Consider the following 6,201-nt stretch of genomic DNA (forward strand, 5'->3'; position numbering starts at 1 on the left):
ATATGTGTAACAAAGAGTTTTATATAAAAGAGAAATTATATATTGGGAAAACATTCCAGGATTCCAGATCAAGTCTATAAGTCTGATAGTAGCCCATATGTCAGATAGCAGTCTATAAATTCATCTTCAGACTCACACAACACATGCAATGACACAGAATGTAGGAAGATCACAGGCAATGAGGTAGAAAGTCTTGTGGATCCAGTGATGGTAGAAGCATCTCAGTCTTAGCATGGGTCTCCACGTGGATCCTCCAGCTCCAGGGCTCTGGCTCCATCAGTGTTGCTCCATGTGGCCTGTCAACAGGAATGTCTCACAGGGAGAGTTTGTGCCCCACCTCCAGGGAGGACTACAGGAGTTGCCAGAATCCTCAGAAGACCATGCCCACACAGAGTCACCACTGGCTATGACCTGATTGACAGGCTAGACTCCACCCCTTCACTCAAGTTGACAGGAGATTAAATAACTGCCACAAGACACCCCCCCACCCAGCTCAGCTGGGGGCAGTTTCTCAAGATTGGTGGGTGGGTGTGGGGGAGAGAACACCATTCAATTGTTGCCATATAACATTGTGCTAAGGTCACCCCAAATCAACAGTCACTCCTATCAGAATGATATGCAAACGTTACTGGAAAATCAAGTCAAGATGGGGGAATGAGGTGTGTGTATGTCTTGGAGAATGTGAATACACTTCTGTTGGCAAGAAAACAAGGAGGAGCAACCTCTATCAGGTGAAAACCCGCTGAGCAATACATACGTGGAATCCAGGGGGAGCATATGCCTGGTACTTGATTCCTAAGTGGACACTTTTGACCTAGTTTCTATCTAGACCTTGGTGACCCACATCGTGTATTATAGACTACTAGGACTTTTGACTGTTCTTTCCAAGTGCACAAGGTCACACAAAAAGGACTAGATGTGGAAACCCCACTAAGTGACCTTGCCTTTACTTCTAACTCACCTGTAACCTTTGGACTTAATGCCAGAAGAAGCAGATAACTCGAATCCAATGGTACAGGACTGGCAGACCTTGGACTTAGGTTCAGATCTCTGGCCTTGAGGGTGCCAAATGAATGGTGGGCTGGGACTACCACATACTTACTCTTTTAATGCTTTGGTAAGACATAGATTAATCTGGTAGGCATGGTTCTGCCTTTGTGAATGAAGAGTATTGAAAGTTTTGCCCTATCACCAACCCCCATTGCTTGTGTAAATAGTGTCCAGTTACTTGAGTTTAATCTATGCAAGTCTTCAACAATCCATGTATTGTGGTTTATAGCTGGCCTATACTTATGTAATTTCCTTTTCTGAACTGTGTTTTAAATTCTATACCATTGGCTATGATATTGTTCTCTAACATTAAAAGCATAAGATGACAATGATGTCTCTAGAATGAACCAGAGACATATATTTATAGGAAGGAATTTGGGGCTTGCACTTAATTCTAGCTCCAATCTAAGAATAATGAGTTATTATGAAATAGCCCTACTCAATACTTGCCTTCATGAAGAGGTCACTGAAGATATGGATGCTATAGCAAATGTGGTGAAGGCACAAGGTGATACCCGGCTATCAGAAAGAATATTGTCTGTGTGTCTGAAAGGCTTATCTTCAAACAAGTTAAGTGAAGTGTCAGCTAAGTTCACATGGAAGAAGCACACCAGCCCATGTGATCCAAGGATTATAAATAATACAATCTGAATCCAAAGGATGGAATGGTATCAGAGTTTAAACTAAGAACATTGGGTCTGCAGAAAGCTATGAAGACAATGGAAACCAAAATGCAGGGTCCAAACATAGATGAAGTTTCAGGTGAATCCCTTAGGACTACAAGCATGGGATGTGAGGAGACTTGCTAGTAGCCAGCATGGTAAACTCGATGGTGGCAGATACAGTTAGGATAGAATGTCACATCTTGTCGTTTCAACTCCCCTTTGACACAATTCCAAGTTGTTTCTGTTTTTAAAAAGCGAAGAGGAGTACATGTGGATTAAGCCTCAAGTGAATTCTGCTGGCCACAGACCAAAAATTTGAAAAGTCTTACTATCATGCAGAGTGCACTGTAAAGAGATTTATCGCAGATGCGGTTAGGTTAAAATTTAATATCTTATCATTTGATATCACTTTTGACTCATTTTAATTTTTTCTAGCTTTTAATGTGTTCTACTTTTTTATACATTGTACTAGGGGCTCATACAACTCTTATCACAATCCATACATATACATACATCAATTGTACTTTTTTATTGAGGTTTTTCGGTGTTTTACTTGGTTATTCTTGGTGGTTTGGGAATTTTAAAATATATTTTTCTGTATATGAAATCTAGGATAGGTAAATCTATAGAGATAGTAACAGGATTAATGGTTTCTTAAGGGGGGTGGAGAACTACATGGAGACTGGGGGGACAAGCAGAACATTGTGTGAATGTTTGTACAACTCTTCTTAATGTTATTGAGGTATTGAATTGTATGATATGTGAATTACATGCCAATAAAACTACTTAGAAACCAAAAACTCACTTCTTGCCACTGAGTCAATTCTGATTCAGTGACCCTGTAGGACAGGGTAGAACTGCCCTATGGGTTTCTGAGACTGTAAATCTTTATTGGATAGAAAGGCTCCTCTTTCCCCAATGCCAATTCTCTGTCAAGACAGTTTTACCAACATATGCTCCCAACGACAGAGATTGAGAGTTCCAGTTGTTTCACATTGATTTCCAACTTTCAGTATCATGACCTTCATCGCGTCTTGCCTGGTCCTTTGCTCCTACTTGCCTTCTTTCTTTTCTCTTCCATCCATATCTTTTCTTACAAATTAATTCTTCATGTGATTACCCAAGTAGTCCTCTAAAACCCAACTCTGGTCATGCCAAATCCCTGTGAGGGAATCTATGATGGTTCTATTCTTACCAAATAAGCCTGCCATGAAAGACCTACACAAAAGGGCTCGACTAGCTCTTTACACCTAGTGAGAGTGATCTATTTGGTGCTCCTCTATGCTATCTTTACTGTTGGAATCGTACCTTTTTTTTCAGCCATTTGTCATTCATGATTGTGTGCATTCAGTCAGTCAATAATTAGTTATTGAGCACCGACTACATGCTACCACTTGTCTGTCAGACTGCCATACTGCAGTGGCTTGCTGGACTATGTGAAAATGAATGCTGTGTCAGGATTGGGGGGGGGCGAAGCTCATATCTGCGATATGCAGATGACACAAGGCTGTGTGCTGAAAGTGAGGAAGAGGTGAGGCACTTATTGATGAAGATCAAGGATTGCAGTCTTTGGTATGGATTACAACTCAGTGTAAAAATGACCGAAATCCTCACAAGTGGACCAATAGGTAATATAATAAACACCCAAAAAGATTGAAGATGTCAAGTATTTCATCTTGCTTGTATTCACAGTCAACGCTCATGGAAGGAGTTCAAGAAATCAAACGGTGTATAGCCTTGGGCAAGTCTGCGGCATAGGCCCTCTTTAAAGTGGTGAAGCACAAAGCTGTCACGTGGCTGCCTGAAGTGCACCTGACCCAAGCCATGATATTTCGAATTGTTTCATAGGCATGTGAAAGGCGGACACTAAATAAGAAGAAGTGATGCACATAGAATATGGAGATGACAAGGGACTGCCAGAAGAACAAACACACCTGTGTGGAAAGAAATATAGGAGTATGTGAAGCAGACAGGCTCGATTCCACGGGGTTCTGGACGGGGCTATGGAGCAGATGAACGAGCTCAAGGAGTAAAGGCACTCCGGCCCTGAGCGCCGAGAACATCAAGGACGCGCTATAAGTGCTACTTAGAAGCCATCCAGTTAGACCCACAGAACCATGTGCTTGCTCTACAGCAACCAGTTCGTCGCCTGTGCCAAGAAATGGGATTCCCAGAAGGCCCACAAGGACAGCTGCGAGATTGTCGACTCAAAGTCCGAATGGGACAAGGGCTATTCACGAAAAGCAGCTGCTCTGGAGTTCTTAACCAAACATTTTGAGGAGGCCAAGTGTACCTAGGAGGAATATTTGAAGCCCCAAACCCTCAGCTCAAGGAGGGCCTGCACACCATGGAGGCCCGACTGGCGGAGAGGAAGTTCATGAGCCCTTTCAACGTGCCGAACCTGTACCAGAAGCTGGAGGCAGATCCCAGGACAAGGACACTGCTCAGAGACCCCTTCCACCAGGAGCTGATAGAGCAGCTCTGGAACAAGCACTCCGGCCTGGGCATGAACCTGCACGACCTGCCCATCATGACCTCGCTCAGTGTCCTCTTGGGCATCGACCTGGGCAGCTTGGAGGAAGAAGAAGAGGTCACCACGCCCCCACCACCGCCTACCACAACCGAGCCCAAACCAGAGCCCATGGAACAAGATCTCCCTGAGAGCAACTGAAAGCAAGGCAGCCGCAAGGAAAGGACACCTCCCAGAAGAAAGGGCTTAAGTTGGCCTTTCAGCACTAGGACAGAGCCAAGGACCTGGACCCAGCCACATGACATGCCTAACCAAGGAGGCCGCGCTGTACTGGGAGAAGGTGACGGCAAGAAGGGCCAGGAGCTTTGTGAGAAAGCCATCAAAGTGGGGTGAGAATACCACGAAGGCGACCGACAGATGGCCCACGATTACACGCCAACTGGCAACTGCTCTCTCCACGAAGAAAAGTACCAAGATGCTATCCATTTCAACAGCACGTCTCTGGCCCAGCGTGCTCAAGAAATGCTCTCAGACAGGGAAGGTACGGAAGGAGCAGGAGCGGCCACCTACAGGCACCCTGACCTGATTCTGGAGGGAAAGAACACAGGCAACCAAGGTTTCCAGACCTGGAATCACACAGTGACCAAAACCCCACGTGATGGCCCTCCACGACAACCACACTGCATGCCACACCAAACACCTGGAGTTCAGCTGGAGCTCAAGGGCTGTGAGGTATGTGTCCAGCCTGCACCAACTTTCCTCCAGGGTTACATGCAGAAAGCTGCCGCCCTCGGGCCGTGGGGGACTACACAAAAGCCTTTGGACGTCTGTCAGAAGACGCTGGACCTGAACTCCAACTATAAGAGGCTGCAGACGGTTAGCAGCGCTGCACGATATCCCAGTACAATGGCCACGATTGGTCCCAAGGCTGTGAAGCTCAGGGCCATGGCCAAACCGGAGGTGCAGATGCAGAAGGACCCCCAGGCAGTCAGCGAGTAATGAGCAAACCAAAGCATTCCGAGGCAAATACATGGGAGGGGGCCCAGAATAGTCTGGGTGGGGCATTTGTTGGAAGCAGGGGACGTAACTAGCTGTGAGGGTAACGCTGCCTCAGGGCTGTCAAGGCTCTGATGGGGGGGGGGGTCCATTGGCAGCCAGTAGGGAGTTTGATGGGGGCCTCCACTGAGCAACCAAGCAAGGTTTCTAACTGGGCTTCCTCTTCCGCAGACACTTGAAGAACCCTGTAACAGCACAGAAGATCTAGAAGCTGATGGACATGGGTCTGATTGCTATTCACTGATGACAAGCCTTTAAGACCCCAGTCACTATCTCTTTTGATAGCCGGCCACCATCAGCTTTCTTCACCACATTTACTTGTTCACCCCCTTTGGCTCCAGCCGTTGTGTCGGAAGAGTGAGCATCATAGAGTTCCAATTTAATAAAAGAAAGTATTCATGCATTGAGGGAGTGTTTGAGTAGAGACCCAAGGTCCTTCCACCACCTTAATACTTAACCTATAAATATAGACACATAGATCGATTTCCCCATCCTCCTATATATATTTGCATGTACATATTTGTCTAGACCTCCATAAATGCCCTTTGACTCCTAGCTCTTTCCTCCATCTCCCTTGACTTTCCTCCTGCCCTACTACCATGCTTCATCGCCACCTGGGCTAGAGTATACCTCTTCTCTATGCAACCTTAACCTTGATCATTCCCCACCAGGCCTGCCACTCCCCCCTCTCTACCATTTGGGGTCCCATGTTGTTCCCTTGTCCCTGTGTTTGTTAACACCACTTCCTTACCTCCCCTACCCCCCCACCCCAAGTCCCCCCGGAACTGTCGGTCCCGTTGTTTTTCCTCCTGATAATTCATCCAGCCTGTCCTATTCAGACAGACCTGTGGAGACACTAACATGCAGGAAAAAAAGACAGAGGAAAACAAATCAACATTGTACAACCAGACAACAAAACAACAAAAACAAACCACTGACAAAGAACAAAACAAAACACTT

The 6,201-nt window shown here is 45.8% G+C and overlaps 1 pseudogene; it reads left to right on the forward strand.

Moving 5' to 3' along the window:
- Nucleotides 1–3,718: 3,718 nt before the first annotated feature.
- On the forward strand, nt 3,719–5,485 carry LOC142433844 (stress-induced-phosphoprotein 1-like; annotated as a pseudogene).
- Nucleotides 5,486–6,201: the final 716 nt, after the last annotated feature.

This window comes from Tenrec ecaudatus, chromosome X, assembly GCF_050624435.1.
Source record: "Tenrec ecaudatus isolate mTenEca1 chromosome X, mTenEca1.hap1, whole genome shotgun sequence".
Classification (NCBI taxonomy): Eukaryota; Metazoa; Chordata; class Mammalia; order Afrosoricida; family Tenrecidae; genus Tenrec; species Tenrec ecaudatus.